This window comes from Geotrypetes seraphini, chromosome 1 (genome assembly GCF_902459505.1).
Source record: "Geotrypetes seraphini chromosome 1, aGeoSer1.1, whole genome shotgun sequence".
Classification (NCBI taxonomy): domain Eukaryota; kingdom Metazoa; phylum Chordata; class Amphibia; order Gymnophiona; family Dermophiidae; genus Geotrypetes; species Geotrypetes seraphini.
The window spans coordinates 169,427,700-169,455,505 of record NC_047084.1 but is presented as its reverse complement, the minus strand read 5'-3'; the positions used below and the strand labels follow the sequence as shown (position 1 = coordinate 169,455,505).

General features: G+C 43.9%; 1 protein-coding gene across 5 annotated transcripts in view; it reads right to left on the bottom strand.

Annotated features, from left to right (window-relative positions):
* RAPGEF2 (Rap guanine nucleotide exchange factor 2) overlaps positions 1-27,806 on the bottom strand; it is a 651,997-nt gene that overhangs the window by 327,305 nt on the left and 296,886 nt on the right. The window contains exon 1 of one of the 5 annotated variants that reach the window (XM_033941523.1): positions 13,780-14,109. The exons of the other annotated variants lie outside the window; for them this stretch is intronic. The gene's annotated coding sequence lies outside the window, so the exon portion shown is untranslated. Of the gene's footprint in view, positions 1-13,779; positions 14,110-27,806 lie in introns of those variants that run through there. 5 annotated transcript variants of the gene reach the window in all.

Below are 27,806 nucleotides of genomic sequence, written 5' to 3'. Positions count from 1 at the left end.
AAAGTATGAATTTAGGTATAAATCTGTACACCTTTGCAAGCAAAAGTAGGAATGATTAAATTATAAATAAATACCACTTTAGTAATGTTAGCAATAACGCCACATCATCTAACATTTCACAGTGTGCCACTTCAACTTTCTGTTTACAGATTGTAATAGCTCTATACTATCTTGTTGCTAATTTCTTCTCTCCATCACTCATCTGATCCAAAAGAACATAAGCCATACACATTACTTGATACAGGTCATTATAAGAGGAACTTTGATCTACTGAAAGCCTATTTTTACGCTTTAGGCCACACTGAAAGCTTCCTTTTCCACAGTTCCTGCCAAAGTCAGTGAGTCTTTTGTAGACTGCACTATATTAGTGTCCATAGGAAGGAGCTGATGAGGAAGAAGAGGAGGGGGATGAAGAGGAAGATGATGATAAAAAAGGGGTCTGACCAAGTCTAACATCCTGGAAAGCTTTAAAAAAAAGAAAATAAGAGATGCAAACTAGAATATGCTTTCTGTTTGGTTGTTTAAAAAGAAAGCTAAGTTTAGGTTTGGACAGCCACAGCTTAATGGGCATGGGTCAACACAGACAGGTGTTTATTGAAGACGTAAACAACTGAATAATAATGAGCAGGTTAATCTAGCATATTTAGATTTTCAGAAGGCATTTGACAAAATCCTCATGAGAGGCTACGGGGCTCATAAAAAAAAAAAAAAAAAGTCTAGTGGCCTAAATGGGTACTTGGACAATCAAAAAGCCTGATTGTCCAAGTACCCATAATTAACGCTGGTTTAAACCAGCTTAGGCCTTTCCCCTTCCTCTAAATGCATAGAGTGAAAAGAGGCGTTTTTAGAGGAGGAGAAAGGGCGGGAGGTGGGCCAACCTAGACATAGGCGTCCAGCAGGTATAACCAAAACTTTAAGCAGGTTGCCTAGTTGGCACTTATAAGTTTTGACTTAGACCAAGTAAAAATGGGTATAAGTCCCGAAAAAGGACCCGCTGAGCTGATGACGGCTGCCGCGATCAGCTCAGCAGCCTGGAAACCTACTAACTCCCCACCGCAACCATTGCGGTAGGAGAGATGGCTCATCTCCCCTGCCGCGATGGCGATCACCCGAACTGCTGTGACCCGCAGCAGGAGATGCACCCAATCTCTCCTGCCGCGATAAAGATCCCGAAGTGCCGTCAACCGTGGCACTTCGGATTGCTATCGCGGCAGGAGAGATAGCCAATCGGGCAGGAGGGAGCTCAACCCCTCCCTTGCGACAAGATCCAGGTAGGAGAGCGCCCAATCCTTCCTGCCCAGCAAACCTCCCCCCCCCAACAATATCCAGTCAGGAAGGAGCCCAACCCCTCCTGCCCGGCAACCCCCCCTCGACAAGATCTGGGCAGGAGTGAGCCCAACCCCTCCTGCCCCAACGACCTCACTAACCCCACCCCCACTAAGATATGGACAGGAGGGATCCCAGGCCATCCTGCCCTGATGCAGCCCCTCCCACGACCGCCCCCTAAGCCCCGATTGGCCCTCCGAACACCCATCCGCCGACCCACGAAACCCCACCGCGACACCACCCCCCACTCCCCCTTAAAAAAAAGTTGGACGGTCGGGTCCCAAACCCGTCTGTCCAGCAGGCCAACCATCCTCAGAATTGCAGGCCTTAGGGCCTGATTGGCCCAGGCGCCTCAAGGTCCACCCACAGGAGGGGCCTTAGGTGCCTGAGCCAACCGGAATTGGCCCAGTTGCCTTAGGCCCCTCTTGTGGGCAGGGCCTTAGGCACATGGGCTGTGTTGGTTGGTGGGTGTGGGTGTTCGGCAGGCCGATTGGGCGTTGGGGGGCAGTCGTGGGGGAGGCTGCGTCAGGGCAGGAGGGCCTGAGATCCCTCCTGCCAGTATCTTAGTAGTGGTGGGGGTAGGGGGGTCATCGGGGCAGGAGGGGTTGGATTACTCCGGAGCCTATCACCTCTTAACTTCATCCTATGCCCTCTCATTGCAGAGTTTCCATTCAAATGAAAGAGACTTGACTGATGCGCATCTACATTACATAGGTATTTAAACATCTCTATCCTATCTCCCCTCTCCTCCAAAGTATACAGATTTAAGTCTGTCCCCATATGCCTTATGATGAAGACCACATACCATTTTAGTAGCCTTCCTCTAGACAGACTCCATCCTTTTTATATCTTTTTGAAGGTGGTGCCTCCAGAATTATACACAATATTCTAAATGAGGTCTCACCAAAATCTTATACAGGGGCATCAATGCCTCCTTTTTCCTAGTGGCACCCTAGCATCCTTCTAACTTTCACCATCACTTTTTCAACCAATTTGGCCACCTTAAGATCATCACATACATTCATACTTAAGTCCCGCTCTTCTGTCATGCACACAAGTTCTAAACTGAACCATTCCCTCAGGTTTTTGCAGCCCAAATGCATGACCTTGCAGTTCTTAGCATTACATTTTAGCTGCCAAATTTTAGACCATTCTTCAAGCTTCGCCAGGTCTTTCTTCGTGTTATTCACACCATCCTGGGTGTCTACTCTACTGCAGATTTTGGTATCATCCACAAAGAGGCAAATCTTACTTGACAGCTTTTCAACTAAAAAGAACATGCCAAAGAACAGAACCTTAAGGCACACCACTGGTAACATCCTTTTCCTCAGAGCGATCGTAATTGATCACTACCCTCTATCGCCTTCCACTCAATCAGTTCTTCACCCAGCCTGTCACTCTGGGACCCATTCCCAAGGGCACTCAGTTTATTTATTAGACGTCTGTTATTTATTAGACTGTCAAAGGCTTTGCTAAAATCTAAATACACCCCATCTAGCAAACTCCTTCTATCCAATTCTCTGATCACCCAGTCAAAGAAATTAATCAGATTTGTCTAACAAGACCTACCTCTAGTGAATCCATGTTGCCTCCAGTCCTGTAATCCACAGGATTCCAGAAACTTCACCATTTTCTGTTTTAAAAGCGTTGCTTACCGTAGAAGTCAGACTTACTGGCCTGTAATTTCCTACTTCTTCCTTATTTCCACTTTTGTGGAGAGGGACTACATCTACCCTTCTCCAGGCCTCCGGTACCACTACCAACTTCAGAGACTCGTTGAAAAGGTCAGTCAGTGGAGCCACCAGAATGTCTCTAAGTTCCATCAGCACCCTTGGATGTACATCATCCATCGCTCTGTCTACTTTTATTTTAGCTAGTTCCTCAAACACAACCCTTTGAAAATCGATCAGGATCTACCACTCCTCCATCCCTATTCATGTTTGATTTCTCTGGTCCTGCTCCCAGTGGTTCAACTGTGAACACAGAACAAAAGTATTTGTTAAGAAATTCAGCCTTTTCTTTATCAGCTTCTATATATTTCTCTTCTTCACCTTTGAGTCTCGCAATGCCACTTTTGCACTTCTTCCTATCACTAATACACAACGTGTGGTGGACACCTGGAATACAATTCCAGAGGAAGTTATAGGGCAGAGTACAGTACTGGGGTTTAAGAAAGGTTTGGACAAATTCCTGCTGGAAAAGGGGATAGAGGGGTATAGATAGAAATTTACTGCACAGGTCCTGGACCTGTTGGGCCGCCGCGTGAGCGGACTGCTGGGCGCGATGGACCTCGGGTCTGACCCAGCGGAGGCATTTCTTATGTTCTTAATATATCTAAAAAATGTCTCACTCACTCAAGCAGGAACTGTTTCTTTTGTGATCCTATACAGCACTGGGTATGTCATGTAGCAATCTAGAAATAAGTAATAATAGCAGTAGTAATAGTTAGTGATACATCAATGCCCGGCTCATACATGGTACAGGTCTTAGTGCCGAGTTCTTGGCCCAGAAAACTAACCCAGAAGTGACCCTTTTATCTCAGAATGTATAAAAGGATCATAGAGGTGGGTATTTGTTTGACTGGGTGAGTTGGTGGGGTTCTGAACTTGCTTGACTGCAGTAGGGGTCTTCATTGTCTGGCACAGCAGAGTTCCAAGGCAGGGTGTTCCAGCCTTGGGTTTTCTGGGATATGGGAGCTTTGGATCAGAAGTTTTTAGGCCTATTAGTCCACATATTGAGAATCCCATCTCCAGGGGAAGGACTTTTTTTGACCGACAGACAGGTACACACATACAAAACAGACACAGAAAGGAGGTAGAAATTTCATGGCGCATGCTTTGAATATAAGAATAGCAATACCGAGTCAGACCAATGATCCGTCTAATCCAGTATCTTGCTTCCAACAGTGGCCAATCAAGGTTATGAGTACCTGGCAGAATCCCAAAGAGCAGCTTTTCTAACAAACCTTTTGCAGTTCAGAAGTGTATTTTATTTTCTCTGCTGTGCATTCTACTGTGAAAACTAATGTCTCAACTATGTGGCTTTCTTAATGGTTTTTAGGTGAGGTGAAATCTAGTAACTCTACTGGGGTAGTTTGATACTGGTTGCTATGTGTACTGCCAACTAGTAATACATGACAGTACCTATTGCAATGGGATAGTGGCACCTGTGGTTAAACTGAAAATTCATTTTTTGAATTTACTTATTTAGCCTCTCCTCTATCATTCAGTTCATACGATTTACATTTTTAGGCATACTATTTTATTAGATATTCTTCTTATAAATGGTTTTAAAACTTAGTTGTAAGTTATAAAGTTAATAAATCAAATTAAATAAGTGGTAAAAAATAAAATAAAATATGCATCCAATAGTTTGATACATACTGCAATTGTATATTCTCATTTTGTTCTTCCCAAACAGAATATTTGCATACAACTCTATGCAAACCATCCCAGTCTTTCTCATTCGAGTAAAACAGACACATCCACAGGGAAGAATTCTATAAACCACAATCTGTACATTTTTCCCATTTGTTTTCTATCTACAAACACATTCATCCTTCTAAATTATAACAAAAACCTTTCTAAACCAGGGCTTTAATACTCAAAGATCATTAAGAATATAGTGCTCTCCCGCGAATTCACGGTCCGCGGTCCCAGCCATTCACAGTATTTTCCGACCTCGAAAGGGAGGCAGGAGAGAGCAGCCAGCAAGTGAAGAAAATCATTCGCGGTATGCTCTGACCGCCTCTTCCTGTACTAAAGTCGGGCCTCACCAATCAGGAGCTGCGTGTAAAAGCAGCTCCTGATTGGTGAGACCTGACTTTAGTACAGGAAGAGGCGGTCAGAGCATAAAGCGAGTGATTTCCTTCGCTTGTCGGTGCTCCAGATGCCCTCTCCTGCCTCCCCTGCCTAAAAACCGTAATCGCAGTTTTTCAACATTTGCAGGGGGGTTCCTGGAACAGAACCCACATGAATATCAGGAGAGTACTGTATACATAAAAAAAGAATTTTAAACCCTGTTCTAAGTAAGATTGGGGAAAAAGAAAAAATATATATACATAGGGACTGGCATATATATATAGATATACTGGCAGTCCCCGGTTTAAGAACGAGTTATGTTTTTAAAACTGTTCTTAAGTTGGATTTGTATATATATTAGTCTTTAAGCCCGTTATATTAACGGGTGCTAGAATAGGGGTGTGTGTCTGTCTGTCTTTCTTTCTCTCTCTTTCCACGGCTGTCCACCACCACCCCTTGCCTGCTCCCCCTGTCCAGCAGTAGCACTTCTCCCTTCTTTTACCTCCCCTATGTCCAGCAGCATCCGTTGCCTACTCCCCCTATCCAGCAGCTACCCTTCTCCCTTTGTTTTACCTTCCCCCTGTCCAGCAGTACCTTTTCCCTGCTCCCCCTGTCCAGCAGTAGGCCTTCTCCCTTCCTTTTTCATCCCCCCATGTCCAGCAGCACCCCTTCCCTGCTCCCCCTATCCAGCAGCAGCCCTTCCCCCTTTGTTTTATCTCCCCCGGAACTTCCTTTCTGACGTCAGAATTGATATTGGGGAAAAGGCTGCTGGCCTCTTGCGGCATCTGGAAACAGGGAGAACTCAGCGGCAATGGCGGTGGTGGTTTGGGGGCCTGTTTCCAGACGACAGCCCCAGTGGTGGCTTGGGGAGAAAAAAAAGGAGAGGCAGAACAGGGAAGATAGACAGGGAGGCAGAACAGAAAGACAAAAAGAAAGAAAGGGGTGGGGGCAGAGGGAGAGAGGAAGGAAAATGGGGAGGGAATGGAGTGTGTCGGGTGGCAGGGTGCAGGCAGGTAGAGAGGAAGAAAATGTTGGACTCATGGAAGGACAGAGATGGTTGGGGAATGGAATGAGGTCCGGAGGAGATGAAGCATGCAGGAGGCAGAAAGGAGAAAAGAAATATTGCATGCCCAGTCAGAAGAAGAAAGTGCAACCAGAGACTCATGAAATCACCAGACAACAAAGGTAGGAGAAATGATTTTATTTTAAATTTAGTGATCAAATGTGTCCATTTTGAGAATTTATATCTGCTGTCTATATTTTGCACTATGACCCCCTTTTACTAAACCGCAGTAGCAGATTTTAGTACAGGGAGCCTATAAGCGTCGAGAGCAGCACAGGGTATTCAGCGCAGCTCCCTGTGCTAAAAACTGCTATCACGGTTGAGTAAAAAGGGAGGGGGTATATTTGTCTATTTTTGTATAGTTGTTACTGAGGTGACATTGCATAATTTAATGTCATCTGCCTTGAACTCTTTGAAAACAAAAAACAAAAAAAACACCTCCTCCCCCCCCCCCCCAAATATAAATGATAATTAACATTTTCTCTGCGTACAGTGTGCTTTGTGTTTTTTAAAATTTTATTGTTGGTAGATCATTTTGACTTGGTCATTTTAAAAGCTCACAAGCCAAACAATTGTGGGCACCCCTGCTTTACAAGGAACCGTACAGTAATGAGATTTCATTTTAGAAGGGTAGCCGGGAATGAATAAGGACTCTCAAGATTCCTGAGAAAAGTTTGTTTCAAAACAGGATTCATAGTTAGTCTCATGGTGTCCTTTGGCAGATGTGGCAATTCCATTTCAGCCAAATACTCAGGCGTATATTTAGACTCAGATTGAAGATCAATCTGAAGAGCCTTACTCATGTCAAAAATGAATCTTGAAAAAGATGTGGAATTTGAAGTCGAAGATTCCTCAGGAGGAGAAGTGGAGCGAAACCTAGGCTCGCTGAATAAGAAGGAGAAGCCTCCCTGGAGTATTGAGAAGAAAGGTGTGTATCCAATGTAAGAAGAAACTCCGCTGTGTGATTAGGCAGAGTCAAAGAATGCTTAAGTTTGAGAAGCCTCGATGGAGAAGTCCCAGGAGTATGAGGAATTGACAGCCTCAACTTGTGTCTCATAGAGATAGGCAAAGGAGGATCCCTTGTAGATGGTCTTGAGAGAGGAGTCCTGGACCTGGATGGGTCTCGAGACAGAGAAATATAAGGCGTTGAAAGCTTCGGAGTTCAAGACCTATGCCTGGGCTTGAAAGGGGTCTCGATGGGCATAGGAGACTCTGTACTCCTGCGAGGAGACTCTTTACTCTTTACTGCCTGAAGACAAGACCTTTAGAGGCACAGCAGACGAGGGCGACTTGCTCGAGGTTGAGGACTTGGACGACAAGGCCGCTACTGGGGTCCAGACCGAGGCCTTTTCTGCAAACAGTTCCATAGGACCAAAGAGTTCCAGGATCTTGGTACGACGCCTCCGGAGAGCTCATTTTTGAAGGGTAGCACAGCGTGGGCAGGCCCCAGGACAATGTTCAGGCCCCAAGCACTTGATACACAAATGATGGGGGTCGATGAGAGAAATCGCCTGATTACACTAGCTACACTTCTTAAACCTAGTAAGAGGCCGGGACATAGAAAAAAAAACAGCCGGAACCAAACGAGGACCGGCAGCAGGGCCTAAGCCCAAGCCCTGCCAGACAAGAACCGACGGAAGAAAAAAATAAGTTTTTTTTAAAAAAAGAGACAAAGAAAGAAACAAATAAGGAAAAAAGAAAGAAAGCAAGAAAGCAACTCAAAAAAAGCAGCAGAGCTGAGAAACAGGTGCTTCTGGCTCCGCGGAAAACTGAGAACTGAGGTACCTCACATGAGATGCACAACCTAGTTTGGCGGGAAGGCACTTGTGTATGCGCTGTGCAGCACTCGTGAACTTTTTGAAAGTTCTACAAGCAAGTCTGCTTGCGAGGCTGTCTGCTACGGGGCTCCGTAGATGACGACACCCACATGTTGAGAATATGCTGCCTGCTTGTCCTGGGATAAATGTAGTTTCTGGCTGCTTGAAAGTTACTATTAAAAATAGGCCTAACTAATACTATACCCCATACTATGCCAATACCATAAACTGTTCCAGACAAACTACCGAACATGTGTTAGGCAAAGCATGGGCGAAACTCAGTTGTGGCGTGCCATGTTGACACTTAAATTTCTGCCAGAAATTGATTTTATTTTCATTTTTATTTAAAGTATTTCTTTGATTTATTTTTGCTGGTTGCTTGAGTTCTAGTTAACAGTCTACTGTATATATACACACACAATAACGGTTTCACTTAAAAATAAAAACAGTAAAGTATCCCACAGAGCAACCTGCAGAAACTAATCCAAACAACCAATGTGCCCTGTGGAGAAACAGAAAACTAAAAGGGAAGTAGGGACTATGAAGTGCTTCAGGGTGTACCTTCCTATAAGAGAAAGGCACCCTTAAGGGCTATAGAGATTTTAAAGATGATTCAATTAAATTACAAGGGGTACTTAAAACTAATTCTTACTGTGCTTGCAAGCTGTTTTGAGCTGTAAGTCAGCTGAATCCATGAAAAGGACCTCTTGTCTCTCCTACTGCTCCACTTACCCAGGAACATCAGCAGAAACAAAATGTTTCCTTTGTTTTCCCAAAAGACAGTAGCACAAAGAACAACATTCAATAGCCTATAAAAGACATATTTAAAGAAATAATCACTCAGTATTCTTTCAGAATCATCCACTCACATAAAAGACAAAATAGGCTAAAAATCCTCCAATGGAAATACTGAACAATCCTGAAAAGAAAATGAAAGCTAAATCAGTCAACACTGTATAATGTATTATTTTCTCAGCCTGTCCAACCACCCCCCCATACTAATTTTTATGGCCTGATGCATGTGCTGCTGTACCACAATAAAATTTTAAATTACCGGATTTTAAGTTACCGGATGCTAGGGTTCATCTTGGGGGTTAGCGCCCAAGAAAAGGATCTGGGTATCATTCATAGACAAAATGATGAAACCTTCCGCCCAATGTGCGGCGGCGGCCAAAAAAGCAAACAGGATGCTGGGAATTATTAAAAAAGGGATGGTTAACAAGACTAAGAATGTCATAATGCCCCTGTATCGCTCCATGGTGCGACCTCAACTGGAGTATTGTGTTCAATTCTGGTATCCTTATCTCAAGAAAGATATAGTGGCGCTAGAAAAGGTTCAAAGAATAGCGACCAAGATGATAAAGGGGATGGAACTCCTCTTGTATGAGGAAAGACTAAAAAAGTTAGGGCTCTTCAGATTGGAAAAGAGATGGCTGGGGGGAGATATGATTGAAGTCTACAAAATCCTGAGCGGTACAAGTGGATTGATTTTTCACTCCATCAAAATTTATAAAGACTAGGGGAAACTCGATGAAGTTACAGGGAAATATTTTTAAAACCAATAGGAGGAAATATTTTTTCACTCAGAGAATAGTTAGGCTCTGGAACGCGTTGCCAGAGGATGTGGTAAGAATGGATAGCATAGCTGGTTTTAAGAAAGGTTTGGACAAGTTCCTGGAGGAAAAGTTCATAGTATGTTATTGAGAAAGATACGGGGGAAGCCACTGCTTTCCCTGTATTGGTAGCATGGAATGTTGCTACTCCTTGGGTTTTAGCCAGGTATTAGGGACCTGGATTGGCCACCATGAGAACAGGCTACTGTGCTTGATGGACCATTGATCTGACCCAATCATGCTATTCTTATGTCCTTATGTAAATTAGAAGAATTTTATCATTCAGCTAGATGTAAAATGAAATAATTAAAAGGGGTTTAACACATCCTAAAGACATAAATGGGGGAGTGTGTGGTGCAGTGGTTAGAGCTACAACCTCAGCTCCCTGCGGTTGTGGATTCATATTCAATGCTGCTCCTTGTGACATTGGCAAGTCACTTAGGGCTAAATGTACTAACGTCAGCTTTAGTGGTGATCGGTTTTATCGACCCGATGCAGAAAACAGCCCCACCATGTATTTTTCCCCCTCAATCACCCATTTTCTGATCTAGCCATGCAAATTAACTAAAACCCCATTCAAAGTAGCCAAGCGATTGATGTACTAACATCGCTTAGCTATTCAAAAAAAAAAAAAAAAAAGAAAAGAAAAGAAATGGGGGGGGGAGAATTTAGCGATTGGAAAAACCAACAGACCTGTCAGTAACAGTGTTACCGACAGGTCTGCCTGTTTTGGTTTTTCTTCTTAATTTTTTTTCAATGGCACAGATATTTTGCGTCCCCACCACCAATGACGGCCCTCCCCAACGAACAAGGCACCAGGAATCCCCCCCCCCGTGAGAAAATTGACAGGAGGGATGTCCACTCCTTCCTGCCAACAGAGGCTCCCCCCAAACTATCCCCTACCCTACCCCCTTCTTCCCACTCAAAAAAGGGCAGGAGGGATGCCCACTCCTTCCTGCCAACGGATGCTCCCCCGAACCCCCTCCTCCCTGTACCTGTTAAACATTGGGAGCTGGAGGGAAGCAAGGTCCCTTCAGCTCCTAGTCCCATCTGTCGAAAATGACAGACCTTCCCCTCTCTGATGCACCATGTGATCCACAGAATGAACCTAAGGCCCTGATTGTCTCAGATGCCTAAGGACCCTCCCTGAGCATCACATGTACATTAATATAGCTGGTTTTAAAAAAGGTTTGGACAAGTCCCTAGAGGAAAAGTCCATAGTCTACTGTTGAGACAGACATGGAATGGTAGAATGGAATGCTGCTACTATTTGTGACTTGGATTGGCCTCTGCGAAGATAGGGTACTGGGCTAGATGGACCACTGGTCTGACCCAGTAAGGCTATTCTTATGTTCTTATTTACAAAGACAAACCGCAGCACTTACAGCACACCCTGAAGAAAGCCACCATACAATTTGACGTTCACTGCATTACCCCCTAGAGTGCCCCCCTCTGTTCTGCTCAGCTGACTGTATGGCCAGTTTGATAAGAATAATGGCTGCTTGGACATCCCAATGGCTTGCTTTTGTGTGTTTTTCATTTGGACTTTTTCATATTCAAAAATGGCCAAAAAAAGATAAGACGCGCTAAGGGCCAAAATGTCTAGAAAGGTCATTAAAAAAAAAAAAAATGAACATCCTGCGGTTTTGAAAATGGACATTTTCTATACTGGATTTCTGGACATCATTCCCAAAACATCCAAACTCAGACTTAAGACGTCCTGTCAAAAATACCCCTCCGTATGTTGTAAGAGAAGAGAGTTTGTGTGGATTTCTATATGCATCTCTTTGTGTTGAAGGGAATGGCTCTCACATACTATATATATTATATTATGATGCTACGCGTATACATTAGACTAAAGGCTAATTTACATCAGTAGGAAGTAACCACAGATCCATTTCAAGGATAAGCAGTAACCTTTCAAAGTCTACTTAGCTAGTACTTGTTTATAAACTCTTCTAGAAATCTCTCCAATCCTCTTTAAGCCCATCCATGCTAGATGCCTTGACCACATTTTTTTACAACAAACTACAGCTTGATTGTTGCTCGAGTGAAAAATGTGTTCCCGTTACAAGTTTCAAGACCACATCAATGAGGCTCACAATGTTCACAATATTTTCTCCAATTTGTTTCAACCTGCTAGCTGTTAGTTCCATGAAGTATCTATCCCCCTAGTCCTAGTACAATCTGATGGCACACGGGTGCCGAATAGGTCGATCGCGATCGACCGGTAGCTCGCCAAAGCAAAGTGAATCGATCACCCAGGACTCACTTTACCTTGGCGATCTATCGGGCCGATCAGTCTTCCTCTCCCCGACGTCAATTCTGCCGTCGGAGAGGAAGTTCGGGCCAGCCAATCGCTGCCTGGCTGGGCGGAACTTCCTCTCCGACAGCAGAATTGACGTCGGGGAGAGGAATGCTGGTCGGCCTGAAGGAGGAAGAGCAAGGGGCGGCGGCGGCGGCTTTGAAGCCTGTTATCCATTGGTGGCATTTTGGCTCCTGTTCCCCGATGGCAGCAGCGGTGGCTTGGGGAAAGGCAGGGAGAAAGAAAGAAAGAAAGGGGGCAGGCAGGGAGACAGAAGGAAAGAAGAGAAACAGAAAAAAGAAAGGAGGCATGAAGAGAGAAAGAAAGGTCAGGGAAAGAGGAAGAAAAAGTTGGGGGAGGGAATGAGGTGTGGAGGAGAGGAAGCAGAAAGGCTGAAAGAAAGATTGGATGCACAGTCAGAAGAAGAAAGTGCAACCAGAGACTCATGAAATCACCAGACAAGGTAGGAAAAATGATTTTATTTTAAATTTAGTGATCAAAATGTGTCTGAATTTATATCTGCTGTCTATATTTTACAATATGGTCCCCTTTTACTAAACCGCAATAGTGGTTTTTAGCGCAGGGAGCCTATGAGCGTCGAAAGCAGCACTGGGCATTCAGCGGAGCTCCCTGCGCTAAAAACTGCTATTGTGGTTTAGTAAAAAGGGAGGGGGTGGGTATTTGTCTATTTTTCTATGGTTGTTACTGAGGTGACAGTGCATAGAGTCATCTGCTTTGACCTCTTTGAAAAAACCTTGGAATAGGAATGATAATTAACAATTCTATGCGTACAGTGTGCATTGTGTTTTTTTTAATTTAATTTTATTGTTGGTAGATCATTTTGACTTGGTCATTTTAAAAGTAGCTCGCGAGTCAAAAAAGTGTGGGCACCCCTGTATTAGCATTTCTTATGTGAAAGAGCTGCAACTTGTGCTGAATTCTGTGTGCAAAGCAGAATCCGAGATTTTTTTTCATTAACACCTAACGTCATACTAACTCCCTCATTATTTCTTCCCTAATTCTGGAACACATCTAGCTTTACTGTCCATATGAGAAAATTAGTCAGTCACTTAACAGCCCTTCCTTCTTCTAGAAAATCTTTTCTTTAGCCAAACTGTTGTGACTTGAGAACTGGAAGACTCCCCTCCTCATTCGGGGTGAGTGAGTGGGACAAAATTTGGCTGTGGGCAGACTCTTTCTCAACTACTGTGGGACACGCCCTTCCCAGCTATCAGTTTATTGTACTTTTCTAGTTTTCCCAACAGTATATTCATTGCATGTTACGTTTATACATAGAAGTTAAAAAATAAACGGTAAGCACTCCAAATTAAACTATGCCTGATATATATATATATATATATATATATATATATATATATATATATATACAGTATATATATATATATATATATATACAGTATATATATATATATATATACACACACACACACACTTTTTTTTTTTTTTTTTAGTTCCTTGGAAGAAGGACCCTGTTTCTAATCCAAAATATTTATTTATATGTATAATAATTCGGGGATAGTTTGTTACTTATTTCAGCTATGTAAATACATGTACTGTTGCCTTAAAACACACTGAACAGTCAAACCTTTAAAAAAAAAATCCGTAAATAGGCAAATAAGTTGAAAATGTAAAAGCATGTTTTGAATTCTCTGCATGTCGACACATGCATTTTTTTTAAGAGTTCAAAACTTATGGTACCACCTTCTCTGAAGGACACCTTTCCCTTTTAAGGGAAAATACACGTTTTTAAAATCTCTCATTCATTCAGTGAGATTATCGATAAACTTCTCGGATCCCCCGCCTCCCGACATTTCCTCCAACCCTTTGTACTTACTAGCGGCCAGATCAGTGAAACGCTGGAGCCCCTTCCAGGAACACCTGCGCAGCAGAAGCCGGGTTGGCGCTGCGATCGGCGGCGGCCGCGCGCTGAAGCGGAGACATCGTGGGCAGCAGCGGCAGGCGCGGGTCTCTCTCTCTCTCTCTCCCTCGCTCTGGCCTCCGCACTCGCATTCCAGCTCGGCACGTCGGGCTCGCTCCCCACTGGAATGCGAGGTCTCGCGGAGGAAGGAATGTAAATGCGTTCATCAGCCAGCCGCGTGCAGCCTGCCTCGAGACACAGCTGCTATTATCAGAACGAGGCAGCCCTAACGACCCCCCACTCCTAGCTCTGCTGCTTTCGGAATGAATGGGCCGCCCGGCCCCTCAGCCTTGTGCATTTCACCAGACGTATCGGCGACATTAACACGGTTTTTTAAGGTAAAACGGACCATTTACACGGCCAGCTCCTTCCACAGTAGCAAGTCGAGGGGAAGCGCCCTCCCCCACTGGTCTACACTTTAGGTGTTTGCAAAACACCAAACTCGAAGCAGCAGAAGCTCTTGAGAAGAAGAGGTAGCCGTAAAGATCGGGGGGGGGGGGGAGGGAGGGGAACCAAAACATGCAGTGCTTATGCCTCCTCCTTTAATTATTCTCAGAGAGGAGCCACATGTAGGAGTTCTGCCCCTCTAAGCAGTCCATTAAATCCCACCCTGGGAGAAATGTGTTTTGTTTATTTTTGTTTCCTCTTCTTTTCCTCACACCTCAATTCCGGTCTTCGAGTGCCACAGACAGGTCAGGTTTCCAGGATATCCACAATAAATATGCATTAGATAAATTTGCATCTCAAGGAGGCAGTGCATGGAAATCCATCTCATCCATAGTCACTGTGGATGTCCTGAAAACCTGACCTGCCTGTGGCTGTCGAGGACTGGAATTGCCTATCCCTGGGCTAGATTCACTAAGGCCATGGATCTGATCCGTGGCCGGGGGGCTGAAGCGCCCTCATGCAAATGAGGGCAATCAGAATCAAGCCCCCAACCGACTGCATGGATCGCTCTCCAGTGATCCCGACGCATGCGCAGACCATCTTCTTCACCTGTAGATGGTCTGTGCATGCACTTGCCCTCTAAAGAACAAATGCCTTGCAGATGTTCAAGCAGAAGAGAAAATGTGGCTATTTTACTTTTGGACTCCATGTTAAATTTATTAGACACCATGGACTAGGTTCACTAAGCAAGACAATCATGTACCGACCAGTTTGCGACCCCTTTTTCCTCTGACCAAATTCACTAACCTCTCCTCCGATCCGTGCATGCAAATTAGGGGAAATGGTATGCAAAATAGGAAGGATGCGATTCACTAAACATTTTTCAGGCACATGGACTGGCTGGCCGATCCAAAAACAAGCGATAGGTTAGGACCAGTCACTTGTACAAAAACCCTGTTCAGACCGCCCTGCTCTCTGCCCCAACTCTCCTGCTCCTAAATTTCAGAAGCCAAGCGGGCAGACAAAAATTTAGAAGCCACCAAGCTTAAATATTGGGAGTAACTCTGGACAAACATCTTACACTGGAAAAACATTCCGATTTAGTATTTAAGAAAAGTATCTCGGTGCTTTGGAAACTCCGCACTATTAAGAAGTATTTCGACGAAGCCTCTTTTCATCTGTTAGTTCAATCTTCCATCTGAGTATTCTTGAATATTCTAACATATATTTGGGCGCTTTCAAAAAAAATTATCAGGAAATTGAGGGTAGTTCAGAATACGGCTGTCCGCCTTATTTTCGGCTTAAAGAAATGGGAACATGTTACCCCCCTTTTATCAAAAACTCCATTGGTTGCTACTGGAATCCAGAGTTTTGTTTAAGTTTTCATGCATTTGCTACAAAACAGTATTTGGCATGTTTATCTTACTCCTCATTTTACTTTGAGTTATACTAACTAACAAGAGTTCCCGAAAAATTCACTTGTTTCCCTCAATAAAATTATGTCATTATAAAAGGTTCCTTGAAAGAACCTTTTCTTTTCAGGCGGCCAAACTGAATTTATGGCTGGCCAAAACTGTTTTAGAAGCTTCTTCTTATCTCGATTTCAGAAAACAGATAAAAACTCAATTATTTAACAGGCTGGGTTTTAATGTAATACTAGATCAAACAAGGAGCTAAAATGTAAATTGCTTGTGTTAAACAGCGATTCTTGCAAACTATACCTCCACAAGACTCATTATTCAAAATATGTATAAATGTATTTAAAAAACACTAAAAAAAACAAGTGTATTATAAATATAAGTGCTCAGTCACCAACCATACAGTGTCATACAAAATGCCAGCTATGGTTGAATAGAGGGACCATCATTGCACTCTGAGAGTCCCTCAGCCCGCCCTCACTACAATGCTTGTTTGATGATGCTTATATATTGATGATTTATTATAATTTATTTATCTAGTTTTTGTTAAACAGTAACTTATCTGTCAATGAAGTAAATGCATAAGAGGGCAGGAGCTTGGCAGTAGAATAACTTAGTAATCAATTAATCCATTTCAAGTGCTGTGAAGACTGTGAAAACTCTGTCCAAAAATCTAAAGGCCTCCCTTCGACTCGAGTTTCACTGGAAGCGTCGTCAGGAAGGGGGCAGCGGCCAGTGGAATCTTTGCAACTCAGAGGGAAACAGCGTTTTAATGTATCTTATTCTTTTAACTTTTTACTTTATTTTAACATTGTATCCTTCCTATATTGTCTGTATTTATTTTTATATTGTATGCACTTAATCTGTCGAATCTCAAACAATTTGCATTGTTTGTACAATGCTTATCTGTTGTGAACCGCCTAGAACTCACGGTAAATTATTATTTTTATTAAATTCTCTGGGTGTTTTTATTTTCCAAATTCCAACTCATTTACAGCTGAAATCCCAGCCAACTTCCACCAGCCCTGCTCTCTGCCCCGAGTAAAACATCTCTTGCTCTGCCGACATTAAAAAAAAAGATCTCTACCGTGAGTAACATGGAGAATCCAAATCAAACAATATAACATCAAACTAAAGGAAAAAAGGAAAGCATACTATTCCAAACTAATAGGCACTGAAAACCCAGACTCAAAAATACTCTTCAATATTGTAAGAAAACTCACAGACACCAAACCTTTCCTAGCTACTCAAGGAAACCAATCTCCTTCAGCTCACCAATTAGCAGACTACTTCAAGCACAAAATCACCAATATCAGATCCACATTCAACAATTCATTAACCCTCCTCGATGAGATTATAACAACACCAACAATAGATGAAGCCTTAGTAGCCGACAGAACGTGGACTAACTTCCCCAAAATACAATGGAACGACATGACTCGACTATACAACAAATATAGTAAAACTTCTTGTGACCTAAACAGCTGCCCATCGTACCTGCTAACAACCGCATCCATCAAGTTCAAAGCTAACCTCATGAACTGGCTACAATCCACGCTCACAGATGGTCACTTCCCACCAGAACTAGGCGAGATTATTATCACCCCCATACCGAAAGATCCCAAAGCTCCAAACAATAATCCAGCCAACCACAGACCCATCGCTTCAATCCCATTATATATCAAACTACAAGAAGGTCTTGTGGCACAATACCTCACCAACTACTTAGAAGACCACAACATACTACACCCATCACAATCAGGTTTCAGAAAAAACCACAGCACAGAGACACTACTTGTATCTCTAATGGATATAGCCCACCAACACCTCAGCAAAGGGAACAGGATACTACTTATCCAACTAGATCTTTCAGCAGCTTTCGACCTAGTGGATCACAACATACTACTCCAGATACTAGACGCCATAGGGATCACAGGTTTGGTACTCAACTGGTTCCAAGGCTTTCTAAAAACTAGAACTTATAAAGTAAAGACAAAAGACCACATATCTGACCCTTGGTCAAACCCCTGTGGAGTACCACAAGGATCTCCATTATCACCCATACTTTTCAACCTCTACGTATCCTCACTGGGCACCACTCTAGACTCCCTAAATATAGTCTCATTCAGCTACGCAGACGACATAACAATCCTTCTCCCCTTCAATACCCAAGACCCCAACTCATCAGGACGACTGAAAATAACTCTGGAAACGGTAGAAACATGGATGACCAACCACAAACTGAAACTGAACACGGATAAAACCAAATTCCTGCTGCTAGAAAAAGACAAAGAACCTACCTTAACTGATCTGACGACAAATGCAATCACATACCCAATACAGCCAGCACTCAAAATCCTGGGAGTAACAATAGACAGGAGATGCACAATGCAGACTCATACTAACAAAACCATCCAAAAAGCCTTCTACACCATGCGCAACCTGCGAAAAATAAGAAAATTCTTTGACAAAATTCAATACAGGATCTTAGTCCAATCACTTGTACTAGGACTTGTAGACTACTGCAACAGCCTTTATCTACCCTGCCCCGCTTACATGACCAAACAATTACAGACAGTACAGAACACAGCACTCAGACTTATCTACTCGCTAGGAAAATACGATCACATCACTAATGCCTATCTCGACTCACACTGGCTACCGATACAAGCAAGAACTCAATTCAAACTATACTGTTTATTATTCAAAGCACTAAACGGAACAGCACCTCTCTACCTAAACAGCCGCCTAACCCGAAACCTCTCAACTAGAGTAAGGAGAACCCAGACTCCATTCACCTACCCCTCACTCAAAGGCACAAAACGCAAAAAGCTATATGACAACCTACTTGCTACACAGGCCACGAAAACTGACCCCACCATATCCAAGCTGCTGACCACAACAACGGACTACAAAGCGTTTCGAAAAGATATAAAAACCATACTATTCAAAAAACACATCCCAATATTATAATCTACCATCATCTTCTCTCCCTTCATAACCTACTGCAACTCACAACCAACTGCAACTTCGTCCCCATAGGCAACATCTAATCTAGCTGCATCGGGCGTAAAGCCAATTCATATCTAGAAACACAGTCTCCCCAAATACCGAAAAAATCAGATATAGCAACCTAGGAACAGACGATTTTTTGGTAACATAAGAATATGCGTTGTAATATTATGTAAAGTAACATAAGGTTATGCGTTGTAATATAACATAAGGTTATGCTTTGTAATATCATGTAATGTAAGTTATGCAATGTACTGGAATAATAAGGTAAAATAACATAAAATAACTCTACGTAAAGTCTTGTAAAGTTATGTAAGATAAATTATGTAAGATAAATTATGTAAACTTAATGCAAGTTATGCAAGCACGGTAAGGATAATGTAAAGTAACACAAAGTAACTCCACGTAAAGTTATGTAAAGTTATGTACGTAAAGTTATGTAAAGTTATGTACGAAAAGTTAAGTAAAGTTAGGTTTGCAAAGTTTGTAAAGTTATACAAATAATTGTATTGTCATCGCCTGGAAATGTCCAGCCATCTTCTAATGTAATCCGCTTAGAACCGCAAGGCACAAGCGGAATAGAAATCACTAATGTAATGTAATGTAATGTAATTCTCCTGCTTGCCGCCCTGTGCTCTCTGCCCCGACTCTTGCTGGCCACCCCAAATCTCTCTTTCCTGCCCCGACTCTCTGCAGCGCGAGCCCGTGGTTTTAACCACAGGCTAGCGAAAAGTAAACTCACAGCCCTATCCACCTCCTGCTTGTTCTTATGCCTTTTCTCCCCCCCCCCCACCCCCATCTGACATTTTGCAGTCAGTTTCCAATGCGGAGAGCATGCGCAGACCATCTAAGCATTAAAAGCAGATGGTCTGCGCATGCTGGCCCTTCGTGAATTCGTGGGCCGGCCACGGATCGTGGCATGATTGGGCAGGTTAGTGAATCTAGCCCCATGGATTTCTATGTGAAGGGGAAATGATAATCTTCTACTATAATAAAATGTTAAGCGCGCATGCGCACTCCTGCCTGCGTGTTCCGTATGTCCGTGGCAGGCATGAGTGCGCATGTGCGCATAAAACGGTCCCTGCAGTCTTGCTGGCTCCCCCCTCACTCATAGTAAGTAATTTCTTTGTCGGCACCCCCCCCTCCCATCGTGGTCTGACCCTCCCATCCCTTCCCGCCGTCTGACCGGCTCACTTAGTCCCTTGCTGCCCCCCTTCCCTTCCCACAGTCCCGACAAACCTGCCGACTCAAGCAGCGTCCGCAGCACTCTACACACGCTGCTTTGCTCTGCTGCATCTCTGATGACATCATCAGAGACGCAGCAGAGCAAATCAGGGCAGTAGAAGGCCCCGAAGCAGCGTGTGTAGAGTGCTGCGGACGCTGCTTGAGTCGGCAGGTTTGTCGGGACTGTGGGAAGGGAAGGGGGGCAGCAAGGGACTAAGTGAGCTGGTCAGACGGCGGGAAGGGAAAGGGGGTGTAGGGGAAAATGCTGCTACAGCACAGGGAAGTGGTGTGGGGGAAGGGAAATGGAGGGGGGGAATGCTGCTGCGGCTGCACAGGGAAGTGGGGTGGGGTGGGGGGAGGGAATTACTGCTGCTGCACAGAAAAATGGAGGGAGGTGGAGGGATAGAAGGAAAGACAGACAGTGGGAGGGAGGGAGTCAGAAAGAAAAGAAGAAAGACACAGGGGCAGGGAGAGACACAGAAAGACAGACAGAAAGAAAGACAGTGGGAGGGAGAGAGACAGAAATAAAGAAAGACAGACATATATTAGCACCCGTTAATATAACGATAAACCCCTAGCTAGTTGCAAAAGACCTCTGGTTCCAATTGAACTGGAAGACCAGAAAAAGCAGGAAGAAACTAATGTTTAACTTTGCAAGAACGTGGTTTTAACCCACTTTAAACCTGTGGGTTAAAACCATGGGCTTGAACTGCAGGGGAAAGGCAGGCGAGTCGGGCAGAGAGCAAGGCGGCAAGAGCGGAGAATCAGGGCAGAGAGCAGGGTAGTCGGAAAGGACCTGAGCAACTGGTCCTCAGCAGTCGCTTATTTTTGGATCAGCCAGCCCAGTCGGTGTCCCTCAGTTGTTTTTTTTTAGTGAATCACGTTCTTCCTACTTTGCATGCCGTTTCTCCTCGGAGAAAGATTGGCCAGGAAGTTAGTGAATCTGGTCGGGGAACGATCGCAAAACCAGTTGTCGGGACCCAATTGGAAGGGTTAGTGAATCTAGCCTCTTATTTCCACCAAAATTCAATTAAGCTGCAAGCACGAGACACTACTGACAAAAAATAGAGAAAATATTAAATAAATACGTATCGCTTTATTGCTATGCTGCCAGATGCAATCCTGCAATTCCTTCTTCAGCTTTTTATTGTTTGGACAATCTATTTATTGTGCTGCTGATACTTTCCTCAGGTTTAAACAGAGAGAGAGAGAAGGGGCATCAATAAATCGTACAGTACCACAGCAAGAAAAATGTTATTATTTATCAATTTCTTTTGAAATCTAAGTGCACATATACACATAAATAAAGTGCATCAGAAACTAATAAATTTGAATGCACTATATTAAGGTGTGAGCACAATGAAAAATGGGTCAATAAAACAATCAAAAGAAATCCAATAGTTTGCAGTATCAACACATGGAACTGGAGAATTACACTAATCATGATAACTACAGAAAAATAAGAGAATGTTAATTGTTCTGATGGCTAGTTAATAGGTTAAATTAGGTGTAAAATTGCACCCTATTTCAGAGACAAACTCCTTTTATTTCAAATAGATGGAATCAAAAATGGCCACCAGAATCTGCTGTCATTTACATGAGTAAAAATGTGAACTCTTCAGTGAACACACATTTCCTTCTATAAACTGATTTTGAAATACTCAAAATGATCAGCGTGCTCCCCCAATTCTCAGTCTGCTGCTCTGCAAGGAAAAAAGCTGAGATTGATACAGCGCCCTGTATAGTAAAGTCTGGGCTTCTCCAGGATCACAGGCTTATTTTACTGTAATAAATTACCTGAAGACTCTTATTTATCGTGCTTACATGTCTTCACTGAATTTTAAGTTCCATGGAGCAGCGACTGTCCCTTATGTGCATGTGTTTAGTACTCCTGGTGGAATTATGCACAAAAAAAATTCAAAATTCTGTGCAAAAAAAATCTAAATTCTGCAAATGCTACAAGTTTATTTCATCTAAGATATTTGGGTCCCGAATTCAAAGTCCAATATTCAACTTATCTTTAGGTTTGTACGAAAGCCTCAGCTCCACCGCTGTAATGAGTTTTGACAGCAGGAAGACTTACATGGCTCTCATCACCGGCTTTCACACCTGTAGTTCTAATTTTCAATTGTTTCACAACAGAATGTCCAAAATCAAGAAGACACTGACCAGGAAGAGGAAGATGTAATCCAATCTGTGGAAATTTGTAAGGAATTGGTGTCTAAGGACTTGTGGCGAGTGCAGCACCAATGGGTGAATGGAGGCCCTTATAATATTACAAAACAGGAACACCAAGGGTTGCAAAAGCTACTTGCGGAAGATAGTATAATTATACTTAAGGTAGATAAGGGAGAGGCAACAGTTCTGATAGATAGAAGAGATTCCGAAAACGAAGTCCTACGACAATTAAGTGACCTTCGGCATATAAGAAATTAGATCAGGATCCTACTGGGGATTTGGCAGGGGATATATTGGACTGGCTCACCGTACACTACAAAAGGGGAGTTCTTATCAAAAAGGAGTATGTTTTTCTTTTTGAGAAATGTCCAAGGACTTCGAGGATTTCATTTGTGCCAAAAAAACATAAAACTCTGGACAAACCCGGCAGTCAATATTAGAACCTCTTTCAAAATTTATAGATCATTTCTTAAGGGGTTAAGTCCCAAAAATTACATCATTTATTAAGGACTCATTTCATTTCTTGAGAAAATTGTTACAACTTAAAATTGACATGCACGACATATGGATGGTTACACTAGATGTGATGTCCCTGTACACCCAGATTCCACAGGTCCAAGCTTTGGAGGTCATTGAGGAAGTGTTACAGCGTAGGGTTCCTCCCCAGCGGATTCCCACAGCATTTATGATGAGGTTGGCACAATGGGTCATCCAATCTAACTATTTTCAATAGAAAAAGGATTTTTTTCAACAAGTGCATGGGGTGGCCATGGGGGCTACCCTGGCTCCTTCGGTAGCCGCCCTGTATATGGCCAGATTTGTGGACCATTTTGTCTATGGAACTACTCATTATCTCAGGACAAGCAGGCAGCATATTCCCACACATGGGTGACGTCACCGACGGAGCCCCGCAGCGGACAGCCTCAAAAGCAAACTTGCTTGAAGATCTCGATCTTTCGAGGACTGCACCGCGCATGCGCCTTCCCGCCCGAACTAGGGGGCGCATCTCCTAAGAGGATCCTCAGTTCGTTTAATTCCGCGGAGACAAGAAGACACGTTTTTCTACATCTCTGCAGCAATTTAGCCTTCTCTTCACCGCGGCTGTTTCTTTTTTTCAGTAAAGTTCAGTCGCTGTGCTCTCCTATTTTCTTTCTCGTTTTCTTTTTTCTTCAAAAATAAAAAAAAAAATTTCATTTGTTTCTTTTATTTCTTGTCCGGCCGGTGAGCCTTGGGCCTAGGCCCAATTGCTCCTTCCGTTCGACACGGACTTTATTTTTTCTATGTCCCGGCCTCTCACCGGGTTTAAACGTTGTCATCAGTGCAATCGTGTGATTTCGGTCACCGATCCCCAATGCCGCTGTCTACAGTGCCTGGGTCCAACCCATTCCCCAGAAGATTGTCATCGTTGTTTCACTCTCACTCCACGGGCTTTTCGACGCAGGTGCGCCCAATTTTTTCAACTTTTCGGAGACATGGAGCAACCTTCGGATTCAACTTCGACCTCGGCGGCTGCCCCGGTCTCGAAGGCTTCAACTCCGACAACATCGACGACCACGGTCTCAAAGGCTTCGACCCCAGTTCCGGCTGGAGCTTCGGTCTCGAAGGCCTCGACCTTGCCTGCTTAGGTTCCCTCGAAGACGGTGCCATCGGTGAAGTCTTCCATGGGGAGTAAGTCTCCGGGTTCTCTTTCAGGTACCGTACCCAAGAAACCACCAGAGTCCTCTGCACGTCCATCTTCCAAGCGTACCTCCAAGATAAGGGAATACTCACCTTCGAGGTCGCCCTCTTCGGAGCGTACTGCTGCACCTACGAGATCAGAACCTTCTGTCTCGGTGCCGATGCTGGAGGACATGCTGAAATCTATACTGACCACTCAGATTTCCTCCTTAGTGGCTCAATTGGTCCCATCCTCGACCTTGCCTCAGACGGATCAGCCTGTCACCCAACCGGAGCTTCCAGTATCTCGAGGCCGATCCCGGACACCGAAGAGAATTCCTTCATCTGATTCTTCTCCGGAATCACCTCCTCCGAAGCACCGATCGAAGCATTCGAGACATATTGCTTCCAAGCTTCAGAGGGAGTCTTCGGCTTTGGATACCGAGACTTCTCTGCCTCATTCTTCGAAGTCGAAGCACGGATCCCGACACCATCGCGCATCGACTCGAAGTCCTTCTCGACCGAAGTCTCCACCGTCGAAGCCAGCTCGTCGAGACACTCCACCTCAGACCTCGACTCATTCGGTACCACGTACACCTGGTACTTCTCCATCCAGGAGCCTTAAGAGAAAACATTCTCTTACTCCACCTCACAGTGCAGCTTCTTCTGTGACTCTACGTCTAGACTCAGAACCACTGTCACCATATTCCAGAGAGGCTTCCCTTCATACTCAGCACTTCCTAAATCTCACAGTGTGTCTCCTGAGGAAGCGTCTGATTCCAAATCCATTTCATTTGCCAAATTTATCTTTGATATGGGACAAGCTCTCAAACTCGATCTTCATTCTGATTCTAAATATACTCCTGAATATTTAGCAGATATGGAGCTTCCTCATCCACCTAAAGAGTCACTACGTTTACCAATGACTCCTGTTCTTAAACAAACCTTTGTTCGTAACATGGAGACTCCTTATTCCATCACTGCCATTCCATCTAAATTGGAATCCCGTTATCGAACAGTTCCATGTAAAGGTTATGAAAAGTCTCAACTATCTCATCAATCCCTGGTAGTGGAATCCTCTTTGAAGAAAGCACATCCTTCTAAAATCTACGCTTCAGTTCCTCCAGGCAGAGAAGGTCGTACCATGGATAAGTTTGGTCGCCGTTTATACCAGAACTCTATGATGGCAAATAAAGTTCTTAATTATAGCTACATTTTTACATCCTACTTCAACCATTTCCTGAAGATTTTACCATCTTTTTACCCGGATAACTCCACTCGTCTTTCAGAATTCAAACTCATCCTCAAGACTCTTTCTCAATTACGACTCTTCATGTTACAAGCCTCATATGACGCATTTGAACTCTCATCTCAAGTATCTGCCTTTGCTGTAGCCATGCGTCGTTTAGCATGGTTACGTATTGTTGACATGGATCCCAATCTTCAAGATCGATTGGCAAATCTACCTTGTCAGGGAAACGAATTGTTCGATGACTCTATTGAAGCAGCTACCAAGCGTCTCTCAGAACATGAACGCTCTTTTGCTTCCCTCATTCGACCAAAACCTAAACCTACACCAACTAGAGGTTTCAAACAAACTCCACGTCGTTATCCTCAGAAAACGACTCCTGCTTTTTCCAGGCCTCCTCCTCGTCGTCCTCCTCAACAACAGCGCCAGCAAAAGTCTCAGACTCCTGCTGCCACCAAACCTGCTCAGTCTTTTTGACAATCTTAGCCTGAGCATTCCAATTTCTCTGTTTCCAAATTCTCCCCTCCCCATAGGGGGTCGTCTTTCCACATTTAATCATTACATCAGATCTCTGGGTACTTACCATCCTACGAGAAGGATACTCTCTTCGGTTACTTCAGGTGCCTCCAGATCGCCATCCAAGAGAGTGTCCTTCCAATCAGTCGCACCTTCCCCTTCTTCTTCAAGAAGCTCGGGCTCTGCTTCGCCTGCGAGCTGTGGAGGAAGTTCCTCTTCCCCAAAGGAACTTGGGATTCTACTCCCGTTATTTTCTAGTTCCCAAAAAGACGGGGGATTTGCGACCGATCCTGGATCTCAGAGCTCTCAACAAATTTCTAGTCAAAGAGAAATTTCGAATGCTCACTCTGCCGACTTTATATTCCTTAATGGATCACGGGGATTGGATGTGTTCCCTCGATCTCAAAGAGGCGTATACTCATATCCCTATTCATCCAGCATTTCGCAAGTACCTTCGATTTCAAGTAGGAAGCCTTCATCTGCAGTACCGAGTTCTTCCCTTCGGGTTGGCTTCCTCTCCCAGAATTTTCACAAAATGTCTGGTGGTGGTGGCTGCAGCTCTTCACAACCAGGGTTTCCAAGTATTTCCATACCTCGACGACTGGCTCATCAAAGCTCCCTCTTTTTCAGGGGTTATTGCAGCGACCCAACAGACTATTCTTTTTCTACAAAGTTTGGGATTTCACATAAACTTTCCCAAATCTCAGTTGACTCCCTCTCAGTCTCTCCAGTTCATAGGAGCAACTCTGGACACTATCAATCTGAGAGCCTACCTTCCACAACCACGTCAGGACGCACTTCTTCAGATTTCTCAACAAGTCTTCCACCTTCCATCTGTTCCAGCACGCAAGATGATGGTTCTGCTCGGTCACATGGCTTCTACAGTTCATGTGATTCCTTTTGCCAGACTTCACCTTCTTATTCCTCAATGGACACTGGCATCCCAATGGCAGCAAACCATGGAACCACCTTCTCGACTGATTTCCATAACTCCTTCATTGCGGAAGTCTCTCCGTTGGTGGATGCTCTCTTTGAATCTTTCAAGAGGCTTGCTGTTCCACCCTCTTCCTCATCAGAAAGTCCTCACAACCGACTCGTCAACGTACGCATGGGAAGCTCATGTGGACGGTCTCCGCACTCAGGGTCTATGGACTCGGGCAGACCGTCGGTGTCATATCAATCTGTTGGAACTCAGAGCGATATTCTATGCTCTCAAAACTTTTCAACATCTTCTTCACGACATGGTAATTCTTGTACGTACAGACAACCAGGTAGCCATGTACTATGTCAACAAACAAGGAGGGACGGGATCTCATTCCCTATGTCAAGAAGCTCTGAAATTGTGGCATTGGGCAATTCTTCACAACCTCTACCTCAGAGCTGTTTATATTCAGGGTCAACACAATTATTTGGCGGACAAATTGAGTCGTCTTCTACAACCTCACAAATGGACGCTCAATTCTCCTACTCTTCACCAAATCTTTGCTCGTTGGGGAACTCCGCAGATAGATCTGTTTGCATCGCCTCTCAACTTCAAGCTGCCTCAATTTTGCTCCCGCATTTACGCTCCTCAACGTCTTGAAGCTGATGCGTTTCTACTGGATTGGAGGAATCAGTTCCTTTATGCCTTTCCTCCGTTTCCTCTGATTCTCAGGACTCTTGTCAAACTGAAGTCAGAACATGCCACCATGATTCTGATAGCTCCTCGGTGGCCCAGACAACCTTGGTTCTCCCTTCTACTTCAACTCAGCACCAGGGAGCCTCTCCTTCTGCCAATATTTCCTTCTCTACTCACGCAGAGTCAAGGATCCTTGCTTCATCCCAATCTGCAGTCTCTACACTTAAAGGCTTGGCACCTTTCTGCATAACAGACTTTCCTCAATTTTCTCAGTCTGTTCAAGATATATTACTTGCTTCCAGAAAGCCATCGACTAGACAATGTTATGGCCAGAAGTGGACTAGATTTTCTACTTGGTGTTCTACGCGTCACTTGCAACCTATATCGTCCTCTTTAGCATCAGTTTTGGACTACTTGCTTCATTTGTCCCAATCTGGACTTCAAACTACATCTATTCGAGTCCATCTTAGTGCTATAGCTGCTTTTCATCAGCCTCTGGATGGAAAACCTCTTTCTGCACATCCTATGGTTTCTCGCTTTATGAAAGGACTTCTAAATCTTCATCCACCGCTTAAACCACCTCCAGTGGTTTGGGATCTCAATGTTGTTTTAGCTCAACTTATGAAACCTCCTTTTGAACTGCTTGGCAAAGCTCATCTCAAGTATCTCACTTGGAAAGCTGTGT